The sequence below is a fragment of the Falco rusticolus genome, chromosome W (genome assembly GCF_015220075.1).
Source record: "Falco rusticolus isolate bFalRus1 chromosome W, bFalRus1.pri, whole genome shotgun sequence".
NCBI classification, from domain to species: domain Eukaryota; kingdom Metazoa; phylum Chordata; class Aves; order Falconiformes; family Falconidae; genus Falco; species Falco rusticolus.
Genome location: NC_051209.1, coordinates 1857470 through 1873966, shown reverse-complemented (window position 1 = coordinate 1873966; position 16497 = coordinate 1857470). Strand labels below are relative to the sequence as shown.

The following is a 16497-nucleotide window of genomic DNA, read 5'->3' as shown; positions in this document are numbered from 1 at the left end:
GGGCCTGGGGATCCTTGCCCCAGGGACTGGCTGGGTATCGTTCAGCGGGTGATGAGCAGTTGTACTGTTCATCACTTGTTTTTTTCCTTTTCCCTTTTCCTTTGGATTTTATCCTTTCCCCCACCTTTCCATTATAACTACTGTTGGTTTTGTTGTTGTTATTGTTGCTGTTCTTATTGTTATTTCCTTTTTATTCTGTTTCAATTATTAAATTGTTCTTATCTCAACCCTCGAGTTTTACATTCCTTTCTGATTCTCCTCCACACCCCTCCGGGTTGGGGGGGAAGTGAGCAAGTGGCTGCGTGGTGCTTGGTTGCTGGCTGGGGTTAAACCACAACACTTGACTCACCCTCTCCTTCAGTGGCTTCAATGACTTGTTGTGTGGGACTCCACACAGCAGCTTTCCACTTCTGATGGTTTCCTACCACATGACAGGATCCATCAGTAAACAGACCATGGTGCCTTCCATCTTTGTGTAACTCATTATATGGTGCTGCTGCTTGGGCACAGGTCATCTCCTTGGGCAATGCTCCAAGATGTCTGCCTTCTGGCCAGTTCATGATCTCTTCCAGGATTCCTAGGTGGTTGAGTTACCCCATTTGAGCCCGTTGCATGATCAATGCTACCCATTTACTCTGCGTAGCGTAGGTTTCATGATGCGTAGAGAGGAACCTTCCTTTGAACATCCAAGTACAGCACAGGCAATCCTGGTGGCAAGAGGAGCTGGGCTTCTGTACCAACAACTTCTGAAGCAGCTTGAACCCCCTCATATGCTGCTACTATCTCTTATTCAGTCAGGGTATAGTAGGATTCTGATCCTTACACCCTGGCTCCAGAACCCTAGAGGTTGAACTTGGGTTTCTCCAGGTGTTTTCTCCCAGAGGCTCCAGGTGAGGCCATGCTCTTCACCTGCATTGTAGAGCACATTATGCACAGCTCTTACTGTCTGGACAGGCCCAAGAGCTACTGCATGAGCTATTTCCTTTATGATACACTCAAAGGCTTTTTGTTGCTCTGGGTCCCACTCACGATAGTTCTTCTTTCAGGTCACTCAACAGAAAGGGCTCACAAGTTGACTGCAACCCGGCATATGCATTCTCCAGAAACCCATGATGCCTGGGAAAGCTTGTTTTTCTTGTTAGCTGGTGGGGACATGGCTGTAATCTTACTGATCACATCCATAGGGTTATGATGATGTCCATCTTTCCATGAATTAGATCTCCCATGCAGATCCTTTGAGCTTGCTTTTTTTAATGACAAAACAAGCTTTCAGAAGGATCTGGATTATTCTTTTCTCTTTCTCAAACATTTCCCCTGCTGCATTGCCCCACATGATGATGTTGTCAGTTGTAGGAAGCGGAGACAGTGGATTGTTTTGACATTGATAATGTGCAGCTTTGGCCTTGCTTTGACTATGTGCAGCTGTGATCCTGCAGCAAAGAGGTAAATAACTTTGAGGGAGTATGAGAAGAAACCCGGATGAGACAGAAACAAAGGAGGAATGTGATCTCACCTCTAGAAAATAAGGATACAGTGTGAACAGCAGAGAGTAGCCTATAGTGAACAGCGGCTGGGTGCGTGGACAGTAGAGTTTGACCAATAATAAAGCTTTTAGCAGCGCGTGTACAGAGTATAAACTTATAAAAGCTGTAACTAACTAACAATAAAAGTCTTTGGTTTACCATCCTGGCAAAGTCCATGCCTCGTACGCCATAGTCAATATATTGCAGATGTTCAGGGGCTTTGCTCCGTTCCAGTACAGTCTGGATCAGTCCATGGCAAATGGTAGGGCTGTGCTTCCACCCCTGGGGTAGTCAATTCCAGGTATATTGGACATCCCTCTACATGAAAGCAAACTGTGGCTTGCATTCTAATGCCAAAGGAATTGGAAAAAAAAAAAAAAAAGCATTGGCAGTATCATTTGTTGCATACCACTTGGTAGCCTTTGACTCCAATTAACACTGGAGTTCTAACATGTCCTGGATGGCAGCACTCAACAGCATCATGACTTTGTTCAGGCCACAGTAGTCCACTGTTAGCCTCCACCCTCCATCAGACTTTCACGCTAGCCATATGGGACTATTAAAGGATGAGGGACTCTTGCTGATCGCTCCTTGCCTCTCAAGTTGATAAATCAACTCATGGATGGGAACCAGGGAATCTCAGTTGGTGTGCTATTGCCCTTGGTGCACCATCATGATAGCAATCAACACCTGCTGTTCTTCAACACACCACAAACCCACCACAGAGGGATCCTCTGAGACATCAGGCAGATATTTAATCTTCTCTGCGTCCATGGCAGCTAAACAAAAGGCTCACATTGATACCCTTTTGGGTCCTTAAAGTCCCTTCCTCTTAAATAGTCTTTGCTGAGGATACATGGGGCCTCTGGGCCTGTCACAGTAGGATGCTTCTACCACTTGTTCCCTTTTAGGTTCAACTCAGTCTCCAACCCAGACAACTGTTGGGATGCCCTTGTTGTTCCAGAAATCCAGATGGGTTCTGCCTCCTTGTACCTGATGGTATTAGGGTACACTGTGCACTGGTGTTTACCAGAGCCTTATATTCCCATGGATCTGATGTGCCAGGCCATCAAATCCACACAGTCCAGTAAACCCATTCATCTGTTTTCTCTGCCTGGCCAGAGGTGGGGACCCTTTATTCTGGGTTGGAGTATTTGCTACCTGACTCCTGCAGTGTCAAGACCATAAGTCCCTTCACCAAAATCAAGAGGAGAGGCATTCTTAGACCTTCTTTTACATCTGGGGGATTGCTGGCTGCCTCCCACCATCTTGACAGCACCTGGAGTGGCAGCCTTCTTGGATGGCATCTTCTTAGCAGCTGTTTTCCCCCTCAGTTCACGTATACAGGCTTATAGCTTATATGTAGAGTCTCCAACCCATTTCCTTGTGTCCTCTCCCTGGTCACACAGGAAGAACCACAGGGTGCCACGCAGCAAGTGCCCGGGGTTCCCTTTCCTTCCAGGCAGGTGGAAAATGACTCCATTAGGTGCTTCTGGTAGCTGAAACACTAGCTTGTGGAGAAAAGAAGGAAGAGATTCTCTTTGAAACACCAGAGCTGGCAAGACAGTTTCTTCACAGTTGGTATCTTGAGGTCTGGCTAGTCCATCATCGCCAGGATGTTGGCATATGACACCAGTGCATTTCAGACAAAACTCTTCCACATGGCCCATGTATACCAGACATCATCTGGATCTTTGGAGACCTGGTTCTTGTCCGATGCTGCGATGGAGAGACGGGACGCTGCTTGATGCAAGCAAATGTCGATTTATTGTACGCAATCACGAGTTTATATGTTTTCAGAAGCTGCGCGCTTTAAACAGATTGGTTCTTTAAGCTAAGCATTGCAGGCTAGGCAATCCCTAATTGGTGGTTAACTACAAACAAAGGACACTTAAAGTAAGTGTTTACAGTCATCAATTAACAGCAAGGTGTTACCTCTCCTTGGCCCCATCCATTCCTCACTCCCCTATCCTCTCTCAGCATGACTCATCCTGTTAATTGTTATCTATTCACACTCCTTGTCCTCCCAGGGTTTGGTGCCCTACAAGTTCTAACACGTCTCCATTCATCAGGCTAACAGTGCTTGGACTCTTGTCCTTGAGGCCTTGCCCTACAGTTCGAGTCGCTGTAGACAACCTCCACCACTGCTAATTCTCTCACATATTGGACACCTTCCTCAGCTGTGATCCACTTCCCTTAGTAATTTAAAAAATCTTCCCTGATGGGATATCTCGCCTTCACATAGAACAGGAGATGCCTAGAGAAGCCGTGGATTGTCACCTCTTTTCCGATTTCTTTCTCAGTTCCCTGGTCCCTAGCTAGGGATGCCACCTGCTGGGCTTTCTTACCTTCCAGTTCCTGACAGTTGCCTTCACTATCCCAGCATCAGAGAAACCAGGCAGCAATCCACTCACCTGGCTGGTGGCTGTAATTGTTCTGCATATCTCAAAGTTCACCCAGGGTTAGAGACCAGGTGGTTTCCACCTCTTGGGTGATTTCGGTCACTTCGTCCTGTTTCCTTGCTGAAGGACCAGCTTCTTGATTAGACCCTTCCTCCTCCCTTACTAATCAATGATATGGACCCCTTGACCTCCACTTCCCCTGTTTCTTTTTGACTACCGGGGTGATTAGTGTAGTTGGGGTTTGAGTCCCCATCTCAGCCATGGTGGTGTTAGATGTAGAAGCCCTCCTTACCCTGCTAACTCTGATGGTACTGGACAGAGGCTCAATAGGCATAGGCCAAGCCCTAAAATAGTATTAGGAGCTGCTGATATCCACCCACTCAAATCCTCCCACACACCCTGCCACCCAGGGATTGACTGCCTCAGGGCACGTTTCTCTGTCACCTCACCAAGTTGTTTACTGTTATGCCAGGAACAAACCAGATTCCACACACTCAACAACAAGCCAGTGATGTTAGCTAATGGGATCAAGCAGCTTACATAAGAATGTACAAGAACCTTGGGAGGCCATGCAGCAAAGCTAGCCATGTCAATCCCAGAGGAGATGAGGAAAGAGTTTTTTCTTTCCACAAAATAGCTCACACAGTACAGGAACGGCAATGCCAGGGCCATATGCCAATCCAAGATGCATGGCTATTTGTTGTAGCACAGGCAAGCTATCAGGCTGCAACAAGACTTTACCATTGGTCAGATTCTACTATCTGTGCTGTATCTCCTTCCTCCAGAGGTCAGACCACACTGCTGCTCCTCTATCCAACCCCCTCTCCCACAATCCTCAGGGCTATTTAACCACTTAGTGGGAACGAGCTACAGCTGCACATCATCCATGTCAATCAACCCACTTCCTCTGCGGTAAGACCACAGCTGCATGTTATCAATGCTAATCAACCCACTGCCTTCATTCCTCTACAATTCCCCCTTTTTGTTTTTAACCAAAAAGGCTGTGTCTATCATCTATTGTAGGGCTCTTGGCAGGATATGTGGAAAGGCTGTTCAGGTTGAGTTAAGAAGGAACAAAGCTACATCTGATTCAGCCTCCGCATCAGGGTCACCCAGATATTCTGACGCCCCTCTCAAGGGTTCTGTGGAACAGCCAGTATCTGATGTCCTCTTGTCAATTCTAGGATCTAAAACAGGCTTAACACACCTAGCTGGAAGCCACCGTGGCCCTGCATCTGTGGAGACATAAGCATACCCTCATCCCCAGGTAATTAAATTCCACGGGCCTGTCCATTTTCCCGTTTGTAGATCTCTCATTAAAACCTTTGCTCAGATAGGAGGATCTCCTCCCCGCAAAGACAAGAAACGTGAGATAATCACAGGACATTCTTTCCCAGCCAGCACAGTCAAATAATTCAACGTATACACAGCTTTCCATAGACAAGCATGTGGAGTCTCAGAACCCATTCCCCCTTTCTGTTTTTCAAGAAGTAGCTTTAAAGTATGATGAACACGTTCCACAATGGCTTGGCCAGTTGGGGAACGCAGGATGCCAGTAACATGTTCTGCCCCCCCAAGAGGCAAGGAACTTGGCCATGCGTGCAGATGAATATGCTGGTCCATTGTCTGTCTTGAGATGCTTCGGAACCCCCAGAGCAGCCCAAGCCTGTCGAAGATGTGAAATGGCATCCAGAGCCTTCTCCCCAGTATGGGCCGACGCCCACACAACTTTTGAGAAGGTATCAACGGAGACATGAACATACTGTAAACAACCGAAAGAAGGCACATGTGTGACATCAGTTTGCCACAGATCCAAGGACTGATATCCATGTGGATTGACCCCTCGTGGAAACATTAGTCTGGGACCCAATTGCTGACACCCTGGACAAGCAGCGATAATGGATTTTGCATCCACAAAAGATATTTTAAATTGACGGAGCAGTGCCCGAGCCCCCTGATGAAAAAATTGATGAGACATGAGGGCCTGTCGTATCAGATCCGGCACTGGAGGAGTCCAAGCGGGAGCTGCAAGAGCATCAGCACGGGCATTTCCTTCACAGATGAATCCTGGCAATCCAGTGTGACTGCAGACATGCAGGATGTAGCATCTATGTGTACGTTGACTCGCTATTACCCATAATGTTTTTAATAAAAAAAATAGTTGTTCTGAATTTACCTTGTTAAGCAGTGCACAGTCAATGAGTCGTGCAACATCCGCAACATAAGCAGAGTCTGTAACAATGTTTACAGCACATCAAGAAAACATTTTAAAGGCAACAGTGACAGCACTAAGTTCAACCAATTGAGGTGATCCCCGTGTCAAGTGTATCAACTCTTGCCATTGCTTTCCATCATACCAAGTGACCACTGCCTTTCCCGATTTCCCAGAACCATCTGTAAAGACCGTAGGGCCTTGCACTGGGCTATCTGCTAACAGCGGCTTTTGAAGTATCTGTATGTCCGAATAAGTTTGTAATAATTTATGACTGAGAAGATGACAGGATATTTGTCCCTTGAATCCTTCCGGAGCCAACTGAAATGGTAAACTGTTTGCCAAACACCAGCTTACATAGTCACGTTCAATGGGAATTATCAGGTAATTGGGATCTTGGCCCGTGAGCTGAACGCACCGCGTACGTCCTTTGGTGATGATTTTTGATACTAGCTCAATCTGAGTGCTCACTGTCCTCCATGGTTGTACAGATAAAAATAACCACTCTAAGACATGTAGCGGATCTTGCCAGCACTCATTCCATTGGCCCAACAATCCCGTGGGATGATAGTTAGCAATGACAATATATAAACTTATCGGAGTTTCTAAGTCTACACGGTGTACCCTTTTTTATTGCAGACCATCGGCCACCCTCTCTAGGGCTAAGCTGGCTTCCTTAGCTAGTGATCGGGGAGACATTAAATCAGTGTCAGCCTTCAAGAGATCAAAGAGTGGTTTCAATTGGTCTGTTGTAAGGCCCAAGTATGGCCTCACCCAATTTATGGTCCCTAATAATTTTTGCAAATCATTTAGGGTTCTGACGTTTACTGGGAGCTGGATAGACTGTGGCTCAAGCGTTTGATCTAGCACTTTAACTCCCAAGTATTTCCACGGGGCTTGCTGTTGAGTCTTTTCTGGTGCTATACATAGCCCAAAGGTGGCCAACGACTGCTGCAATACTGGATACACTTGCTGAAGTTCAGCCTTATTTGCAGCTGATACAAGAACATCATCCATATAATGATAACAATATACTTGTGGAAATTGTTTCCATACAGGTGACAAAGCCTTTGCTACATACCATTGACATATAGCAGGACTGTTTTTCATACCCTGCAGCAACACCGTCCATTGGTATCGCTTACAAGGAGTCATGTTGTTTCTGCTAGGAACTGAAAAAGCAAACATTTACCAGCTTCATGTAAAGGAATACTGAAAAAACAATCTTTTTAAATCGATTATCAAAATGTCCCAGTTTCACGGGATCATCGTTGGGGAAGGCATGCCCGATTGCAGGGCTCCCATTCCCTCCATTACATCATTTACTTTCCTTAAATCTTGTAACAAATGCCATTTGCCTGATTTCTTTTTTATCACAAACACAGGGGCATTCCAAGGACTATAGGAAGGTTCTAGGTGTCCTTGTGCTAATTGTTCTTTGACTAATTTTTGGAGGGCTACACGTTTTTTCCCTCAGGAAGAGGCCACTGTTCCACCCAAACAGGGGTATCTGTCTTCCAAGTCAAAGGCAGAGTAAGTCTTTGTACACACTCCATCACAGTGGTCCCTATTAAAAATCCTTCTGGGTACCAATAATAACTCCCCACTGTCCCAAAACATCCCACCCCCACAAATTCATAGGGACATCAAGCACATAGGGACAGATTGTTGCTGTCTGGCCCTCGGGGCTTCAAACTTGCACCATATACCAACTTTGGACGCTGCATCACACCACCCACTCCTGCCAATATGGAACCTGCTGAACAGACAGGCCAAGAGCAAGGCCAGATGTGCGCAGACATAATAGTTACATCTGCTCCCATGTCAATCATTCCAGTCACCTGTATTGCAGGAGGAGTCCCTTTGGCAAAGGTGATTTTACAGGTTAGAGTTGGTTGAGCATTTTGTATGCTCTGAGTCCAGAGAATTTGTGATGTTCCTGTCAAACTGAACCCTTCTTTGCCCTGGACTTTGTCATGGGCATAATTAACTTGCACGCAGAAATGAATTAATTGTGCAATCCAGCTACCTTCAGCAATTGACACGGGGAGGGGGGGTGGGGGGGTCCACACCCTTGCTTGAATCTGACCCATATAATCAGCATCAATGACTCCTGGCAAGACAAACAAACCTTGTAATGTTACACTAGAACATCCAAGCAACAGCGCACTCATTTTATTGCCGATGGGTCCCACAGCACTCAGTGGGACCTTATGTACTTTATCATCCTCTATTGTGATGGCAGCTGCTGTGGTAACATCCAATCTGGCACTCCCTGAAGTTCAGGCTGCGAGTTGGCTGCATAAGCCTGGAATGGTTGTGGAGGATTCATTTCTATCATCACCACGGCTCCTCTCCCCATTCCCCTGCTTTCTGTTGCCACCTACAAGTAACTGTCCTTGAGTGTTAAATTTAGATCTACAGTATTTTGCAAAATGCCCTGGTTTGTTACACCAATGGCATACCAAACCAGAGCCATCAGCCCTTCCCTGCCTCCATCTCTTTGGACAGTCCTTCTTTAGGTGACCTTCTTGCCCACATGTGTAACAACAGTGAATGACCCTGACTGCAACAGCAAAGGTCTTTGCCAGACGCTCTGTTTGGAAGGCAGCAGTTCCCACCTTCCCACATACATCCATTCATTCTATTAAAGTGGGATTACGATTCACAATGCCTGCAACCACCTTTCTACAAGGTGATGAAGTTATGAAGTGGAGTCTGTGGCTGGGTAAAACCTAAAAAAATGAAAAATGTCTACAGATATTGGTGTTTTTTAAACTCAGTCTAATTTTTTTTTTTAGAGCATTTCATCATTTCTGCTGGGAGTAGGTGCAAAGCTCCAGCCACTAGAAAGGTACACAGTCAAATGTACAAACTAATTCCTAAGGTCCATGTTGTTATACCCTGTAAATTGCTATTTGAAATTAATTTTTTTTTTCCCAAAGGTTGACAGATAAATTTCTCTCTACTTTTACAGATTGTTCTGGCAAATAGACAGTAACCAAAAGCATAAAGCATAATTCAGTTATGAAACATTGTATTTTTGTCCAGTAAAAAAATTGTAGGCTTCTCCATCTATGATTTGCTACGGGTGAAATACACTCACCAACTCAAAGGAATTGATTTAGCACTGAAAAGAACTAGAGAAAATCCTGGAGAACAAGAGCTTGGCAGGAGCTGTGGAAAAAGCATTTAAGAGTAAATGCTCAGTCCTAAGGGGAACAGTGAACAGTTTAACAGACTTAGTATGCCAGGCAGATGGCAGCACTTTTTTCATCCCCTGCAAGCCCAAACAGCAGCCAGTTGCTCTCTTTAATAAGGTCTACACTCCTTGCATAAACTAAGCCAAACTGAACTTAATTAACTGAGGAATGGATTGTTTCTACATAAAGTGACAGTGTGGAATATTTTGATACAGAAGAGTAAAGGAGATGTGGGAACAATATGCATTTTTATTTTCTGCCCCAGTTTTCCCCACAGTACCCCTGAGGTTGCAGGGCATGTCTCATTGCTAGGGGAGGGCTGAACATGCCTTACAATGAGAATTCATTACCACTTGGACAGAAGCAAGAGCTGAAATGACATTTGGCACTCCCTTTTGAAGGGGGAGTTGTCACCTCAAGGGGTCAGAGATGACTAAAGACAAATTTTGAAGATAGCTTAGAACAGACTCAGAGATGTTCAGGTTTTGGTTGGAGCCTTGTTCTGAAGTACATAGCATGGCAGACAAGTTTCAGAGAATGCACCCCCTTTCAAGACTGATACATATTAAGGAAGCATCTTTGTGAAACCTAAAATAACAATGCCCATGATGGAAGCAAAGGGGAATGCAAGTTCCCAAAAAAACAGTCTGGGTAGTTCCAGAAATGCATTGGTTTGGATTATGCAATAATTACATAAGTATGGTGAGACACTCCAACCATTAGTAAAAGACATAGATACAATTGGTTTATTTTATTGGTTTTTATCTAGCTGGACTATATCAATCATTGATCTTTTCTTAATTAAATTTTGTACTTCTCAGCATTTGGTTCCAGATCTGAAACTTGTCAGGGTTCAAGGCTATTAAGACCCAGGAGTATGGTTTCAGTCCGTTAGGTTCACAGCTACAAGTCAGAAACTTGACTGTTGACAAACACTATTAATAAGTAAATAAAAAGGTATATTTCAAGCCAGGACTCTTTCAGGCTTGTGTCAAGCAGCGATTTAACTACATTTCTCTTTTCTTCTTTGTAGAACCAAGGTGCTAATCTTGAAGTCTTCACCCAGAATTGCGAGAGACTAACTATGGAGCCTGAAATAGAAAAGGAAAGCAACTTCATGATTTATGAGAGTGCAGGAACCATCCATCCAGCTTCAGAAGTGCTCTGTACTGAAAAGACATTACAAAGAATGCAAATTTACAGACCTGTTCTCAACACCATGCTTCTTGTGATAAGAAAGTAAATTGTCACCAACAAGTCTTCAGTGAGCAAAGAATTAATATTATTAGTAATGGCAACAAATCAAAGAATTACATTTAACCTTTTCCATTATGGGATACAGACTGTTCCTGATAAACAAGAATGTTTATGTGCTGTTCTCTTTTCTGCAAAGCTATGGTCTTCCTCCCTTGGCTCATCACAAATGTGTAGTTTTGACTCACACAGTAGCAATGACACATATTCTCTGCAGTCTGTCATGTGATTAATCTCTGTCTGAAGCTAATCCCAAGCCAGTCTTGAAATCTGGAGAACCTGGGTGCAGAGAAGATGCTGATATATCTGCAGTGCATGACAAGCTGTGGAAGCTTCTTCATGAAGAAGAGTCAGATTATCAAATCCCATTTGAAAACCAGGGCATCACAAGTTTAGATGTTAGGCCAACAGATAACAAAGTCACAGAACTGGACTTTGTACAGGAGACTGGTTCTGATCACCCTTTGGCAATAAATTTGCTATCAGAGGAACCTATTGTGCAACCAGCTAGTAGACAAAGAACAGAGAAAAAAAGAGAGTGCAGTGTTTCTAATATCTTACTTAAAACAGATGAAGCATGTAACCATGCATCCATAGGAAACATTTGTCTTGCACAAGTGGTAGAAACTGATAGTATATGTCTAGATTCTAGCACTGGAAATAAAATGGAAACACCATCCATTTGTGTTTCAGCAAATAGTATCATACATACAGATGAGTGCTTGGAGCAGAAGCCAAATCAAACTTTAACTGACAGTAATGGATCCATTCAAATGACTGTCGCTTGGGAAGGAAAGCTTACCATTAATAATGCTTCCCAAATTTGTGATGCAGATTCTCTTCAAAGATTAAAAAATGCTCAGTGTTAATTTAGCATGTGAAAAAGAAAACCCAGCTTACATGTCAGATAAGTTGCATGGGACAATTGCTTCATACTGAGCACAATACATCCTTGATAAACGAGTCTAACGGGTAAAGGGTGTCATTTTAGAGGCTGTTATCCAGCAAGAAAAGCATTGGCTTATTTCCCTGAAAAGACAGGCATTTTCACCAGTGAAAATACTGGTCAGTTTACACATGGAGAACACTCTTCCGTTAACACCATACATAAAAATTCTGAAAATAATTTACAAGAAAGAGGAGATCACTCAGACTTGGATGTGCAAAATGACACTAATTCTGACAGCTATCATCTTTCAAAAAAATAAGGACTGTCAAGTTTTTCAAGTTTTTTCTGATGCACAGAAATATGATTATGTAATGCAATTGCCCACTTTTAATTAAGACTCCTGAAACCATAACACAAAAAAAATCTACCCCAAAATACAGACCAGCTGACAGAAATAGAAAAACAAGAAGTGGCATTCACTCCCTCCCCTGGGGATCCATTTTTTAAGATATTTTTATGTAGAAGTGCCCAGATACAAACCTTGTCAAACAGGAGAAAACCAGAGAGAGATTTGCATGGGTGATGAACAAAGGGCTGGAACTTCCTGTGACTCAGGAGTTAGTCATGTTTCAGAGAGTCAGGCTGCACTTTCCCCTCATAATACATCAGAACAAGGTGAAGGTGCTGTCAACAAAAAATACAAGTCTGATGAAGGGTTAAAAACTGATTCTTCAAAAAAAAAAAGTCAGGCATATGCATCTGTAAGTGTAACATCAGTTAGTCCCCCACTGCCTAGAAAGACTCAAAATGAGTATCACAGCATAGCAAATTAAGATTATAGAGATACCAGTGATCAGTTTGGATATCCAACAAGGGACTGTAAAAGAAACATTACCATTCTTCACACCTGTAAGCCAGTCAGAGAGCCATCTTACCAGTATATCATCAATGGGGTGTCTTGGCACAGGAAGTCAGGTAAAAACCAAATCCACACAAACTGTTGTCAAAGTAGATGAAAATTTGAGTAGGCTGGAAACTTTCTGCAAAGCATTGAAGGATCAGCTCCATAGGGTGCCTGAAGAAAATGAGGAAGCAGTCTTGTGTGAAAATAAAAGATTCTAAGAGCTATTGGATATAACCCAGATGAAGCTCCTTTGCACAGTTTAGCTAGCTCTAAGGCTCAGAGACAGTTTATGAATATTAGCACTAAGCAGTCCTGTCCTGACTTGATCTCTTCCAGCAAGTTAACTGAGGTTGATAATTCAATTAAGTCTACGGAGTATGATAAAGAAGTCATGACATCAGAGAGTAGTAACTGGTTTAGTTAATTTGCCACCAGATGATTCAGGGAACAACCAGTATTTTCAAGAACCACCATCATGCAGCAGAACTCAGCCATTCTCCTTAGTGTCAACCCCATATGATCTGTTCCCAGTCAATAAGGAAAGGCTAAGAAATCAGGAAGGGTCAAAATCCTACCAGACATCACCAGCTGTTGCTGAGACTGAGCCCATCAAATATAAACAAGACAAAGCAAGGAGTGGGCCTTCATCTGCTGGAGCCAAGAAGAAATTGCCACCAGCAACGCTGTCAAGAAAAGCCTCGACTGGAGGAGAGAGGAAATGTCAGCAAGGATCCTAGCTGTGTTGAGAAGTCTTTGAAGAGTGAGACAGGCATGATTCATAAAGAAGATAGAAAAGAGCAAAGGAAAATAATTTTGAAGGATAACAAAGGTAAGACAAAACTGATTTTCATTTCTGTCCTTTCCCATCATTCTGGCTACACTATAAAATTCAAATTTGTTAAACACACTGCAAGCCTACTTTGGTCTAAATTGTGTCAGCTGAAGGCATCCTGCCCTCACCAATTTTAATTTCTAGTTCTGTGAACTTAGTAACTACTGCTGTGCCCATGCCACAGAGCTGAACCCTCCAACATCCTTTTCCTAGCTGGCAAATATTAAATTTATGAATTTTAACCTGTTTGAAATAGTTACTTCTTCATTGGTCTTTTCAATTAACTTTTCAGGGATGTATAGCATAATGGAACCAGGTGAGCTTGTAACTGAGTAGAGTTAACTGGAGCCTCCCCCATCAATTGTGGAATCCCTGCCCCAAGATGTGGATCATCCTGGGGGTATTCCAAATTCATCAATGATTGCTCATTTGCCAAGCACCTCCAATTTGACTCAAACATTAACATTTGCATAGGGGTCAGTATAATTTGTGCAATTGAACAGCAATCGTGAGCAGTAAGTTCTGCTGTGAAAGTACTACGTAACAATGACTGAGCATAGGGTGAGCCTATTCCATACTGTATACAGGTTGATCTTAACTCTTATCACTCCCCAGTTGAAAGCTTCCCACTCTGGGGGAGCATTACCATCCTTTCAAAGCACTGGGGAGGCTAACACCCTGCCCCCCATGGCAGTTGCAGCATCGATATCCCTTTCCATGAGCGCTTGCTCCCGCATCTTTTTCCAGATTTTAGCAGGATCTGGTCCCAATGTTGTAATTTGGACTGGTTGTTGAACATGACCCGAGGTCTCCTCCGATAAACCTATCGCAGATAGGAAATGGGATGATGAGTAGATCTCCCTGTCGCCCCAAAAGGAACAAACTCTGCCCGCTTGACCTGGCGCCGCTCTGCTCCTCCTGCCGGCCTTGACTGCATGAATCAGGTGACAGCAGAGAATCCAATGGCACCAAAGGTACCTTACTGGGCACCATCTCTGCAACCGGGGGATGTGGCCATTTCAACTGCAGCCTTTGTCTCCTTGTCCACTTCTGATTGTTCTAGTAAATCAAAGACCAATCTCCATGTTGTCAATGACATTGTAGCAATTTTGTCCCCTCTTGTGGCAGCCCCAAAAAGTAACAGTCCAGCGCTTTGCCATATCTGAATGCTTGAGACATTTTTCACTGACTGGCAAATTATTCCTTCTATACCACCCCTAGCAGAGTTCTTATTGCCATCTCATCATACTTTATGCCTTTATTTTCAAATATTTCCATTAGCATTGTTAATATAGGGTTTATTTCTCTGTCCACATCTGATTGTTCTAGCAAATCTATGATCAATCTCCATGCTGTAAACAAAGCTTTGGCAATTTTGTCTCCCCTCAAGGCAGCCTCAAAAAGTAACTTTCCAACACTTTGCCATATCTGAATGCTGAAAACCTTTTTCACTGTAACTGGCAAATCATACTTTTTACACCACACTAGCAGAATTCTTATTGCCATTTTGTCATATTTACACCTCTTTTTTCAAATATATCCATAAGCATTGCAAATATAGAATTTGTCTCCCTATCAACTTCTAATTGTTCTAGTAAGTTCAAGACTAATCTCTATGTTGTTAGCAACATTGTTGCTATTTTATCGCCCCTCAAGGCAGCCTCAAAAAGAAATTTTCCAGCATTTCACCATGTCCAAACACTGGAAACATTTTTTTAGCATAATTGGCACATCATTTACTTTGCACCCTCCTAGCAAAGCTTTTACTGCATTCTTGTTATACTTTACACATCTTTTTCAAATATGTCTCTAAGCATTGTTAAAGTGGAATTTATTCTTCCATAGCCATATCAATTAGTCCCCATCTACATCAGGTACCAAAAATTGCAATTTGAGTTAAGATGGACAACAAATACTGCAATACACCCATATCAATTAGTTGCAATGGCTCACCTCTCACATTGTCTGTTATGGGTTGCAGGTTCTCCTGCTTGTCTCAGCTATGTTGGGCACCAGTTGTTGCAGCCAGAGTCCAACTCAGCCAGCCTCACACAGGGCACCAATTGTTGTAGCACAGGCAAGCTATCAGGCTGCAACAAGGCTTTACCATTGGTCAGATTCTACTATCTGTACAGTAGCACCTTCCTTCAGAGTTCAGACCACAGTACTGGAAACAATGCTATACCCAACCCAACAATCCTCAGGGCTATTTAACCACTTAGCAGGAACCAGCTACAGCTGCACATCATCCATGTCAATCAACCCACTGCCTCTGAGGCAAGGCCACAGCTGCATGTTATCAATGCTAATCAACCCACTGCCTTCATTCCTCTACAGCTATTGCTTTTATCAAAATGTTCCAAGGCACAGAAAAACAGATAAGCAGCAGAGACAACAGCAAAAGCCAAAAGCAGATGCTTACCAGCCCTAGACTCTAATATACAGTAAAGCAAGCAAGCTCCATTTCTAGCACAGAAGCATGCCAATTAACAACTATAACAACTATAGCATGCTCAGATCAAAACTATTGTTATCTCAAGGCCCATGCTGGGTGCCAAATATGGACTGTGGTAGGCTAAACAGCCAAACGCCCACCCAGCTGTTTGCTCTTTACCCTCTCCCATGAGATGGGGAGAAAATAGAAGGAAGGTAAGAATTCTCATGGATCGAGATAATGACAGTTTAATAGGGAAAGCAAGTCATGCATGCAAGCAAAGCAAAAAAGATTAATTCCTTCACTACTTCCCATCCGCAGACAGATACTTAGCCACTTCCTGGAAAGCAAGGCCTCAGTACGCATAATGTTTTCTTGGGAAGACAAATGCCATAACCACCAGTGTCCCCACTTCCTCCTCCTTTCTCTTAGCTTTTATTGCTGAGCACAACGTCATTATGGTATGGAATATCCCTTTGTTATTTTGGACCAGCTGTCTCAGCTATGTCCCCTCCCAAGATCTTGCCCAGCCCCAGCCAACTGGCCTTTGGGGATAGGGTGTATCACATGCTGGTCCAAGACTGGAGCGAGGTTCTGCTTGTATTCTCGGGAACAGAATTAAGACTCAAAACAGAGTCAAGAGCCAAGGAACTTTATTTGCCTGACAACAGGTTTGCAAATGCAAAGGAGAGAGTGAGAGATAAAGAGAGAAAGGAAGGAAAGAAAGAAGGAAAGAATGAAAGAGTTCACAGCAATAGCTACCACCCTGGAGCTGTGGTGTCCCAATAGTCTGATTCGTTTCCAAGTCCAGTGGGGGAATGTTCCATCCAATGTTGGTTGGTTC

The 16497-nt window shown here is 43.6% G+C and overlaps 1 pseudogene; it reads left to right on the top strand.

The window, feature by feature from the left end:
* LOC119140905 overlaps positions 1 to 16497 on the top strand; it is a 50805-nt pseudogene that overhangs the window by 12045 nt on the left and 22263 nt on the right.